Here is a 13,021-nt window from a genome sequence, read left to right on the forward strand (position 1 = left end):
TGTCTTGTGTTATTTTTGAATTAAAACATGGCTGTAGTTCAGTGATCAAAAACTAATCGAGCACTTTTCTTCTCATTACTTGTGTGTTTTTGTTTTTTGTGTGTCTTTGATTTTGCAGGAATTCCATGGCTGGAAGAGCTTCAGAAATACACTTTGCTTCCCTATAGGTGTTACCAGTGCTGCCTGCTAGAGATGAGTATACTAGCGATGGACAATTTGCTGAAGAACTAGCTTTTTAAATGTTTTTTGGTTCTTTGTAGTAACTGATGATGTCTGTGGCTTCAGGATTACGGTTCTTTTTGACTTTACAAATAACTTTCTGGTATTTATTGGACGCAATATGCTTATACTAGAAAGAATATGAACATCTTAATGTTTTGAAATGTGTATTTCCTTTGACTAGATACTGTATGTACATGGTTAAAAAAGTTTAAAAGGTGCCCAAGGATAGAGAGTGAAATGTAAGCCTTCCTCCACCCTTTTTATCGTTCTTCCACATCCCATTCCCAGAGGCAGCCGCCGCTTCTAGCTTCTTGACTGGTCTTCCAGATAATCTGTGCGTGTGCAGGCTGGCAGCATTGCTCTGTTAGGACCACTGTTATTTTTTATTTTTTTTAACATCTTTATTGGAGTATAATTGCTTTACAATGGTGTGTTAGTTTCTGCTTTATAACAAAGTGAATCAGTTATACACTGTCATTTTTAACATTTTTTTTCTTTTTTAATTTTTTATTGAAGTATAGTTGATTTACAGTGCTGTGTTAGTTTCTGGTGTACAGCAAAGTGATACAGTTACACATATTTTTCATATACTTTTTTTTTTTTTAAATTTATTTATTATTTATTTATTATTATTTTTTTGGCTGTGTTGGGTCTTCGTTTCTGTGCGAGCGCCTTCTGTAGTTGCGGCAAGCGGGGGCCACTCTTCATCGCGATGCGCGGGCCTCTCACTATCGCAACCTCTCTTGTTGCGGAGCACAGACTTCAGACGCGCAGGCTCAGTTGTTGTGGCTCACGGGCCTAGTTGCTCTGCGGCATGTGGGATCTTCCCAGACCAGGGCTTGAACCCGTGTCCCCTGCATTGGCAGGCAGATTCTCAACCACTGCGCCACCAGGGAAGCCCTCATATACTTTTCATTACGGTTTATTACAGGCTATTTAATATAGTTCCCTGTGCTATACAGTAGGTCCTTATTGTTTATTTTATATATAGTACTGTGTATCTGTTAATCCCAAACTCCTAATTCATCCCTCCCCCACCCCCTTTCCCCTTTGGTAACTGTAAGTTTGTTCTCTGTGTCTGTGAGTCTGTTTCTGTTTTGTAAATAAGTTCATTTGTGTCATATTTTAGATTCCACGTATAAGTGATATCATATGGTATTCGTCTTTCTCTTTCTGACTTACTTCACTTAGTATGATCATCTCTAGGTCCATCCCTGTTGCTGCAAATGGCATTATTTCATTCTTTTTTCGGCTGAGTAGTATTTCATTGTATATATGTACCACATTTTCTTTATCCATTCATCTGTCGATGGACATTTAGGTTGCTTCCACGCCTTGGCTATTGTAAACAGTGCTGCTATGAACATTGGGGTGCATATATCTTTTCAAATTAGAGTTTTTGTCTTTTCCGAATATATGCCCAGGAGTGGGATTGCTGAATCATATGGTTAACTCTATTTTTAGTTTTTTAAGGAACCTCCATACTGTTTTCCACAGTGGCTGCACCAGTTTACGTTTCCAGCAGCACTGTAAGAGGCTTCCCTTTTCTCCACACCGGCATTTATTATTTGTAGACTTTTTGATGATGGTCATTCTGACCGGTGTGAGGCGCTATCTCGTTGTAGTTTTGATTTGCATTTCTCTGATAATTAGCGATATTGAGCATCTTTTCATGTGCCTATTGGCCATCTTTATGTCTTCTTTGGAGAAATGTCTGTTTAGGTCTTCTGGCTGTTTTTTGATTGGGTTGTTTGTTTTTTTGTTATTGAGTTGTAAGAGCTGTTTGTATATTTTGGGTATTAACCCCTTTTTGGTCGTATTATTTGCAGATATTTCCTCGCATTCTGTAGGTTGTCTTTTCATTTTGTTTATGGTTTCCTTTGCTGTGCAAAAGCTTGTAAGTTTGATTAGGTCCCATTTGTTTATTTTTGTTTTTATTTCTGTTGTCTTGGAAGCCTGACGTAAGAAAACATTGCTACGATTTATGTCAGAAAACGTTTTGCCATGTACTCTTCTAGGAGTTTTATGATGTCATGTCTTATATTTAAGTTTTTAGTTTGTGTGTATGGTGTGAGGGAGTGTTATAACTTCATTGATTTACATGCGTCTGTCCAGCTTTCCCAGCACCACTTGCTGAAGAGACTGTCTTTTCTCCATTGTATATTCTTACCTCTTTTGTCGAAGATTAATTAACTATAGGTGTGTGGGTTTATTTCTGGGTTTAACATGTATTTTTAAAAATTATATAAATAGTACATTTTCATTGTAGAAAATAGAGTGTTAATGCTTTGGTATGTTTCTTTCCATACTTCTTCTATGTACCAAGAATATAAGTGACTACTTTTTATTTTACAAACAAAAAGGACATCAGAAACATGGAGTTTTCTAGTTTGCTTTTTTCACTAAACTGATTGTAGATATTTTTCCAGGGCAATAAGAACATATTTTTACTTTGATTTTCAATGATTGCGTGGTATGCTATTGTTTGGACATACTGTAATTTCTTTCCGAATTTCCTGTTCTTGAACACTTATTTTTATTAAAAAGTCTTTTTCACGAAAGCTGCAGTGAACAACTTTATATATACATTTTAGAATACTTAACAAATTATTTCCTTAGATGAATTCTTAGATTTGGACCTATTGGATCAAGACATATTTAAAGGTTATTGATAGAGGTTTCCAAATTGCCCTAGATAGTTATGAATTTTATTCTCATCAGCAGTGTATTAAAATGTGTATTTGATTATATTCAATTACATTCTTTTTTTAAAAAATTAATTAATTAATTTTTTGCTGCGTTGTGTCTTTGTTGCTGCACACGGGCTTTCTCTAGTTGCAGCGAGCGGGGGCTGCTCTTCGTTGCAGTGCACGGGCTTCTCATTGCGGTGACTTGTCTTGTTGCGGAGCACAGGCTCTAGGTGCATGGGCTTCAGTAGTTGTGGCATGTGGGCTCAGTAGTTGTGGCACGTGGGCTCAGTAGTTGTGGCTCATGGGCTCTAGAGCGCAGGCTCAGTAGTTGTGGCGCACAGGCTTTGTTGCTCCGTGGTATGTGGGATCTTCCTAGACCAGGGCTCAAACCCATGTCCCCTGCATTGGCAGGTGGATTCTTAACCACTGTACCACCAGGGAAGTCCTCAATTACATTCTTAAGTGATTTTTTTTGTTTAAATGTAGCACTAGAGTCAGGTTTTTAGGCATTTTAAAGAAAACCATGTTAGTGATGAGTAGGAATAAGTCAGTGTTGGAAAAATATTGAGGTAGTCACACTCAGTTTGGAAATGGAGCATCATCTGTATGTACAGTTCAGTACATACTAATATAGGCAAGGCACAGATCTCTTTTTGTGCTTTTCTTTTGGATTTTTTTTCCTGAATCCATAAAATATGAATGTAAAAAGGTTATTATAGTAATAGCAGTGTTCTGTTATAGTTGATCTGAGAAATATAGCAAAATTTCCCTAGCTGTTACGTGTAAGCTTAGTAGAGTACAGATTTAAAGTCTGTATGCTTGAAATCTGGTTGAATGGTGGGTGGGTAGGAAGCCGTATGTGAAGTTGTGTTTTCAGTGTCCTTGTCATTGCCCAGCTGATGTTGCAAATTATTTTTCTCTGCCAGGTCACTTGCACTGCACTGAAAGGATTTGAAGCTAACCCTAATAAGACTCAATGAATAAATGAATCTCTAAAGTGCTCATCTCAGTTTTCTTTCTTCAGCAAGCACAGGATTCCTTATCATTGAAGGCTCTGTGACTGTAGGTCTTCCCAGTCCATCAGATTCTGCGTCTTCAGTCTGAATCTTTCTGGAGCAAGGAATAGAAGCAAGGGAAATGATTTGGGCGTGAGAGACAGTAGCAGAGCATGTGTTTTCATGGCAGTGTGCGCCTAAGACAGAGCTTTACCCAGGGGTGACCTTATGTTTATTTCATCGTTGTAGTCTTTCCTTTTTCTGTCTACTAAGGAGTCATCAGAAAAGTAGCTAATCTTCCAGGAAAGTACCTTGATGTACTGTTGGAATAGATCCTTCACTTGTCTTTCCCTCCCCAGTGGACCTGGAATTCGTTGACAGATTGGCTGGCACATTAGGTATTTAAGGAACTTTAGGAAACTAGGACCCAGAGCCTGTCCACATCATGTACATCTTTTCACTTTTTTCCTCTTTTCATTTTGGCATAAGTATAGATTCACAAGAAGAGGCAAAAATAGTACAGAGAGTTTCTCTTCACCATTCACCTAGTTTCCCCCAATGGTTATATGTTACCCTTTTGCTTCTCTCTCTTTCCTGTTTTTGATCAGCCCTTTGGCATCTGTGGGAAATACTGAGCTCTCTGAGCTAACGACTGCTGATTGCTCTCCTAGGTTCACTTCTGGGGGTGCATATGGTTCTTCCTCTTCCTTTGTTCCTTGTTTCTGGAGCCCCTGCTTAGTATGTGTGCTGTGCTAGGACAGGTTGCTTCTCTCTGTTCAGGCTCTTCTGCTCTTATCTTGGGAACATTAAGTGTGGTGGGTGTATCCTTCCTGTGTAGGTCTTTTTCCTAAGTTATATATACTCAGGTCTAAAGTACTGAGACTTGTGTGTATTCTTGGTGAGAAGCAGCAGCTGTGACTTGGTGGAAATAGCCCTGGATTTGGAATTAGAAGCCCAGGTTCAAATATTGATTCTGTTTCATACTTGTTGTGTGACCCTGGAAGTTACTTTGCTTCTGAATCTGTGAAATAGGCATGACAGTAACGATCTTACAGAGGTTTTGTGGGGGAATAAAGAAGGTGGCATTTTTATAATCACTTAGTGCGTTGGAAAGCGCTATTTCAAATGTGAAGTACCTATGCTTATTGTAAATTGCTGAAATGAAACCCAAATTTTAAACCACTGCTGCAGTACTTCTTAGCTTGACTTCTTTATTCAGTAAAAGAGAAAAACTCTGTGCTTTTATATCCCAAGCTTCTTACACCTTCTGTCTTCACATTGAATAACCCGTACTTAATAAGGTTTTCTTTTTTTCCACTGTGTGTAACCCAGCTCCCTTGGGAAACTTGGGATAGCCATGTCAGCTGTCATGCTATCAAATGACATATCAAATGCTCTGCTCTCTTCTTATTTACCTAAGTCTGGAGATTTTATGTTTCAGAAACCTGTTAGAAAATCTCTCGTATGGGTATATATGCTCTTTTCTGCTTACCTTTTTAGTAGGTTTCACTCTTAGAAACCAGCCCTTAATATGGTGCTAGAAACTGAGATTTTTATTTTTAAAGGGGAGATGTGATTTTTTTTATATACATGTATAAATATATATATGGAATAAGTAGTCAGTATAAAAGTGGGGGATAATATGAAAAATTTAAGATGTCCATAACTGGCAATTTTTTTCTTAAATGTGATCTAGTTGCAGATAGACTCTTTTAAATCATTAAGGGACAGATATCTGTAGAACAGCACACCCAATAACAGTGAATACACATTGTTCTCAAGGGCATGTGAAACATTCTCCAGGATAGATTATATGTTATGCCATAAAACAAGACTCAATAAATTTAAAAGGATGGAAATGGTTCAGAGTGTGCTCTGACCACAATGGAATGAAATTAGATATCAGTAACAGAGGGAAATTGGGAAATTCACAAATATGTGGAAATTAACCAACACACTCCTAAGTCACTAATGGGTAAAAGAGGAAATCACAAGGAAAATTAGAAAATAGTCTGAGATGACTGAAAACAGAAACACAACATAACATGGTGGTAATGGTTGCACAATAATGTGAATGTACTTAATGCCACTGAGCTGTACACTTAAAAGTGGTTAAAATAGTAAATTTTATGTATGTTTTTCCACAATTAAAAGAAGAACCCTGCCATTCATTCATTGTTCAACAATAAATATTTAGCACCTACTATGCTCCATGCACAAAATTAAACAACATACCATAACCTTGGGGATGCAGTAAAAGCAGTGCTCAGAGGGAAATTTATAGCTATAAATGCTTATATGAAAAAAGAAGAAAGATCTTAAATCAGTAATGTAAACTTCCATCTTAAGAAACTGGTAAGAGAGCAAACTAATCCAAAAGCAAGCAGAAGGAAGAAAAAATAAATACTAAATTAGAAATAAATGAACTAGAGAAAAAAGCAAAAATCAACAGATTAAGAATTGAAAAGATCAACAAAATTGACAAACCTTAAGCTAGTCAAGCTAGTCTGACCAAGAAAAACAAGGGCAAGACTCAAATTAATAAGATCAGGTATGAAAGAGAGGACATTACTACTGAGCTTACAGAAATAAAAAGGAATATGAGAGAATACTAGGAACAATTATATGCCAAGAAATTAGACAACCTAGATAAAGTGTATGCATTCCTAGAATGGCATTACTGAGATTGACTGAAGAAAAAATAAAACATCTGAATAGTCCAATAGCAAGTAAAGAGATTTAATTAACAATCAAGAAACATCTCACAAAGAGCTCCAACTCAGATGACTTCACATTTGGTGATTCTACCAAATATACCAAATGCAAATTCTTTGCAAACTGTTTCAAAATAAAGAGGAGGCTGGGGTGCTTCCTAGTTCATCATTTGAGGATGTTATTACTCTGTTAACCAAACCATACAAAGACATCATAGGAAAAGAAAATTACAGACCAGTATCCTTTATGAATATAGATGCAAAAAAAAATCCTCAACAAAATACTGGCAAACTGAGTCCAGCACCAGATCAGAAGGATTATACACTATGACCAACTAGGATTTATCCCAGGAATGCAAGGTTGGTTTAACAGCTGGAAATCAGTGTAACCATAATAATAGTAAAGGACAAAAACCGCATTATCATCTCAATAGCTGCAGGAAAAGCATTTTAGATGGTAAAAACACTCAACAATCTAGGAATAGAAGGGAACTTCTCAATGTGATAAAGGCCATTGATGAAAACCCCCAGCAGATGCCATACTTAGTGATAAAAAATTGATTTTTTCCCAAGATCAGGAACAGGACAAAGATGTCCTTTTATGTCATTCTATTCAACATTGTACTGGAGCTTCTAGCTGGGGCAATTAGGCAAGAAAATGAAATAAAAGGCATCTAGGTTGGAAAAGAAGTAAAACAATCTATTTGCAGATGATGTGATCTTGTATATAGAACATCCTAAGGAATCTACTATAAAACAATTAGAGCTGGGCTTCCCTGGTGGCACAGTGGTTGAGAATCTGCCTGCTAATGCAGGGGACATGGGTTCCAGCCCTGGTCTGGGAAGATCCCACACGCTGCAGAGCAACTAGGCCCGTGAGCCACAACTACTGAGCCTGCGCGTCTGGAGCCTGTGCTCCGCAACAAGAGAGGCCGCGATAGTGAGAGGCCCGCGCACCGCGATGAAGAGTGGCCCCCGCTTGCTGCAACTAGAGAAAGCCCTCACACAGAAACGAAGACCCAACACAGCCAAAAATAAATAAATAAATAAATAAATTAATTAATTAATTTAAAAAAAGTATAGAAAACTTAGAATAAAGTTAACGAAGAAGTGTAAAACTTAAATTCTGAAACTATACAACATCACTGAAAGAAATTAAAGGTCTAAATAAATAGAAAGACATCCTATGTACTTGGATCGAGTGACCTAGTATTGTTAAGATGGCACTATTCCCCAAATTGATTCAACATACTCCCCATTAAAATCCCAGCTGTCTGTTCTGCAGAAGTTGACAAGCTGATCTTCATATTCGTATGGAAATACAAGGGACCCTGAATAGTCAAAACAATCTTAAAAAGGAAGAACAAAGTTGGAGGACTTTTATAACTTACTACAAAGCTACAGTAATCAAGACAGTCTGGTACTGGCATAAAGGGTAGGGTAGACATACAGATCAGTGGAATAGAATGGAAGTCCAGAAATAAATCCTTACATTTATAGTCAATTGATTTTCAACAAGAGTGCAAAGACAATTCAGTGAGGAATAGTCTTTTCAACAAATGGTGCTGGGACAAGTTGATATCCACATGCAAAAGAATGAATTTGGACCGTTTCCTCACTCATATATATAAATGAACTCAATCATAGACCAGAATGTAAAATCTGAAACAGTAAAAGTCTTAGAAGAAAATGTAGATGCAAATCTTCATGACCTTAGATTAGGCAGTAGTTTCTTTTCTTTCTTTTTTATTGTGGTAAAATAGGCAGTGGTTCCTTAGGTATGACATATAAAACACAAGCAACAACACCAAAAAAATAGGCAAATTGGACTTTATTAAAATTTAGAACTTTATGTTTCAAATGACACCATCAAGAAAATGAAAGCACACCCCACAGAATGAGAGAAAATATTTGCAAATCATTTATCTGGTAAAGAACTTTTATCCAGAGTATATAAAAACTCATACAGTCAACAATAAAGACAACCCAATTAAAAACATAAGCAAAGAATTTTTTGTTGTTGTTGTTTGCTTTTTGGCCACGCCACGTGACGTGTGGGATCTTAGTTCCCCGACCAGGGATTGAACCTGTACCCCCTGCATTGGAAGTGCAGAGTCTTAAACACTGGTCCGCCAGGGAAGTCCCGCAAAGAATTTGATTAGACGTTTCTCCAAAGAAGATGTCCAAATTGGCCAACAAGTCCATGAAAAGAAGCCCAGCACCCAGAGTCATTAGGGAAATGCCCATCAAAGCCACAGTGAGATGCTACTGCATACCCTCTTGGATGGCTATGATAAAAAAGATGGACCAGAAGTATTGCTGAAGAACATTCCAAATATCCATCAGCGGATAACTGTATGAACAAACTGTGGTACAGCTATTCAGTGGAATATTATTCAGCCATAAAAAGGAATGAAATACTGATCCATGCTATGAGATGGATAAACCTTGAAGATAGTATGCTAAGTGAAAGAAGCCAGATATGAAAGACACATATTTTATGACTCCATTTATATGAAGTGTCCAGAATAGGCAGATCCATTCCATCAGAAAGTAGATTATTGGTTTTCATGGGTTTGGGAGAGGGGGTTGGAGAGTGACTGCTAAAGGATGATAGGGGTTTCATTTTGTGGTGATAAAAATGTTCTGGAATTAAGTAGTGGTGATGGGTGCACAACTTTGTGAACATATTTAAAATTGCTGAATTACATACACTTTATTATTTTTTAACATCTTTATTGGAGTATAATTGCTTTACAATGGTGTGTTAGTTTCTGCTTTATGACAAAGTGAATCAGTTATACATATACATATGTTCCCATATGTCTTCCCTCTTGCATCTCCCTCCCTCCCACCCTCCCTATGCCACCCCTCTAGGTGGTCACAAAGCACCGAGCTGATCTCCCTGTGCTGTGCGGCTGCTTCCCACTAGCTGTTTTACATTTGGTAGTGTATGTATGTCCATGCCACTCTGTCACTTTGTCCCAGCTTACCCTTCCCCCTCCCCGTGTCCTCAGGTCCATTCTCTACGTCTGCGTCTGAACCTAGGGGCAGTACATACACTTTAAAAGGGAGAATTTAATGATATGTGATATATATTTCAATAAAGCTGTTACTAACAATTACTAAGCAGTCATTCAGGTTTAAGGATCTGTTTTCCATTGGTATAGTAAACAAACAGAAAAAAAAGCTGGTCACAGCTATGGAACTGTAAATGAAGCTCTCTGAAAAATACAGCAGAAGTAAATGTTGCTAGCCTGAGTGGAAATTTAGGTCCCCTCTTTCTAGAGGAGCCGGTATATTGGTTAGTGTCTGTGATGAGCCTTGTTTCTCCAATAAGCTGGCTCCCTGCCGAGGTCTCCTGTTTTCACGTAAGACCCTTCCTTGGGAATCTGTAATCTATATTATTACTATTCTTTCTTGTCTGGGGTAACTGCCTTGGTAATGTAACAGCTTGGTATGCTGATGTTGACATTGGTCTTGTGTGTATCATTGGGAGAAGAAAAGTCAGCAGTCAATAGGGAGGTGTCTTTGTTGTCAGTTAGTTTTGGTTTCACAGTTCTTGAATGAATAAGATGAATGTTAAATAACTGCTTTTCTCTTTTAAGACTTTTAAAAATGTCTCTTTTCTTCTTAGAAAATATGAAGAGTAGAGGAAATTATTAAGAAGTAGGAGGTAAGCTCTCAAACCTATTACTCAGAGGCTACCTATTAATCTTTTACATACTCCATTTTTGTTCTTTTCTGTAATTTTTTTCACATGTGGGCTATATCATACTATATGTATATAAATGTCATACATTGTATATGCTATATGTGTAACTATGTATATGCAATTTAATGCAGTTTCACATCCTTATTTGTTTAGTTAATTACTAATTTTATTGCAGGTATTTTATGTATTTTTTTTCCCACGTAGACTTAAGCTTTACAGTTCTTTTGAAGAAGGTAAAAAGTGCTTTGGATTTTTTAAAGTTCCAGACAATTTTAAACACATAGAGAAGTGAAGAGAATGGTGTAACAAATTCTCATGTACCTATCAACATGCTTCAGCAATTTTCAGTGTATGTCCATCTTGTTTCATCTTTGAGGAGTAGAATAAAAATAGAAGCAATTCTTCTTATTATAAACCTGCCATAGGAGAAGCAAAAATAAAATTAAAACTATGTTCTACTTTTATAGTTCACAAAGAAAAAAAATATCTGAAAAATTTTTAAGAAATTACTTCATTAAAATACTAGTGAAGGCAAGTAGTAACCATTATGAATGAATAATTTATCTGGCACTTGTGCAGTATATTTATTTTCTCCTATTATTTTTTTATAGTATGTATACAGTAATATGGATCTGGTTTTTTTTTTTTTGGTACTTATTTGTGTTTTCCATTGTGTAGTTTTCTACCACATAATTTGTGGAAGTAACTAATCCACCAGTTCCATCTTTTTGGGAATTTAAGACTTTCTTCTTGTTTTACACTTCACTGATAGTTATACATTATATTTCATAATACTGAAAGGGAGATTTTCCTCCATTGTGAAATGGTAATGCCTGGCTTTTGAATAATACTTTTCTCTTTGTAATTATAAAAGTAACATATTTTCTATATTCATCATAGAAAAAATTTAGAAAATACAGAAAAGTACAAAGAAAAATCTATAATCTTAATACCAGAAATTAACCAATATTAATGATTTATTTCTGTTCATATGACCTGCACTTTTAATACAGTGAACTTTCTTCTGTTACTCACTTTTGGGCATTTACATCATACATTATGGTTGGTTTTTTTGTCATGACTTCACTGTAGTTAATTATTATTCACACTGGGGTGAGTGATAGAGAGAAGAGGGAGTTCAACTGATTTTTTTTCCCCTATTGCAGAATATTCTTGTGATAACTTGAGGAACTGCAGATTTTAATGATCTCTCCAAGGTAAATAATTGTATGTCCACCCAAAGTCTTGTGATTCTGCATTTCAAAGATGACGTGTACAGAGCTCTCTGGAGACCACAGCACTGTTGGCCTTTGGTGCTGGAAGTTGACTGCTGGGCCTTGTCTGTGCTCAGTCTTTCTGGTCTGAGCCAGGCTTTCTGAGAATAAGAACTCTTTTTTAAAAAAAATATTTATTTATTTGGCTGTGTTAGGTCTTAGTTGTGGCTTGAGGGATCTTTGTTGTGGCGTGCAGGATCTTTCGTTGCGGTGCACAGGCTTCTTTCTAGCTGTGGCGTGCAGGCTCTAGAATGCACGGGCTCAGTGGTTACGGCCTGAAGGCTCTCTGGTTGTGGCACGTGGGCTGTAGAGTGCACGGGCTTAGTTGCTCTGTGGCATGTGGGATCTTAGTTCCCTGACCAGGGATCGAACCCGCATCCCCTGCATTGGAAGGCGGATTCTTAACTGCTAGACCACCAGGGAAGTCCCAAGAACTCTTTTTAGTGTTCAGCATCACAGGGCTCTATGTAAGTGGAATTTCTGGTATCTGTTAATTGAGAAATATTTTCAAACTCAAAATAAAAAATAAGAATTAAGAAATACTTTTTACATTATTTTTGCATTTAAAGATTGATAATTGCATTGCATAAGTTTGAAAATACGGCTAGGAATACTTAGGTCATGGATAATGTGTGGCTTGTGTCTGCACTAATTCTCAGACAGACTTAAAATAATTAATTAATTAATTAATTTTTGGCTGTGTTGGGTCTTTGTTGCTGTACAGGGGCTTTCTCTAGTTGCAGCAAGCGGGGGCTACTCTTCGTTGTGGTGCACGGGCTTCTCATTGCGGTGGCTTCTCTTGTTGGGGAGCACGGGCTCTAGGCGCGTAAGCTTCAGTAGTTGTGGCACGTGGGCTCAGTAGTTGTAGCTCACAGGCTCAGTAGTTGTGGCTCGCAGGCTGTAGAGCACAGGCTCAGTAGTTGTGGCGCATGGGCTTAGTTGCTCTGCGGCATGTGGCATCTTCCCAGACCAGGGCTCAAACCCGTGTCCCCTGCACTGGCAGGCAGATTCTTAACCACTGCACCGCCAGGGAAGTCCCTCTCAGACAGCCTTTAATCACTCCACCCTCTCACCTCAGGGGCGGGGGTCAGTAGTGTTTGCAGGTTGGGAACCATTGCTCTGGCCTTTCCAAATGGCTTGTTTTCCCTTGAGCAGGCCGTAGTCTGTTCTTTTTTGTGTTTTGTCCATATGTATTTGCACATTCCTTTTATCTGAAATGTTTTTTTGTGTTTTTCCTACCCCCCCCATTCCTCCCACTCCCCAAGAACAAATTGAACTCTACTAATGACTGCCAATGACTGTTTTCTTCTGATTCTCAACTCAAGCAAACTTCATTCATTCAAAAAGTATTTCTCGAGTGCGTTGTTTGTACAAGGCATGGTTGTAGGCATTAGGTGAACAAGATAAACAA

General features: G+C 37.6%; 1 protein-coding gene across 11 annotated transcripts in view; it reads left to right on the plus strand.

Annotated features, from left to right (window-relative positions):
* The window catches only part of CLASP1 (cytoplasmic linker associated protein 1), a 263,250-nt gene that overhangs the window by 13,067 nt on the left and 237,162 nt on the right, over positions 1-13,021 (plus strand). The window contains exons 2-3 of one of the 11 annotated variants that reach the window (XM_036857231.1): positions 10,259-10,297; positions 11,503-11,553. The exons of the other annotated variants lie outside the window; for them this stretch is intronic. The gene's annotated coding sequence lies outside the window, so the exon portion shown is untranslated. The remainder of the gene's footprint in view (positions 1-10,258; positions 10,298-11,502; positions 11,554-13,021) is intronic. 11 annotated transcript variants of the gene reach the window in all.

Source organism: Balaenoptera musculus, chromosome 7 (assembly GCF_009873245.2).
Source record: "Balaenoptera musculus isolate JJ_BM4_2016_0621 chromosome 7, mBalMus1.pri.v3, whole genome shotgun sequence".
Lineage (NCBI taxonomy): Eukaryota > Metazoa > Chordata > Mammalia > Artiodactyla > Balaenopteridae > Balaenoptera > Balaenoptera musculus.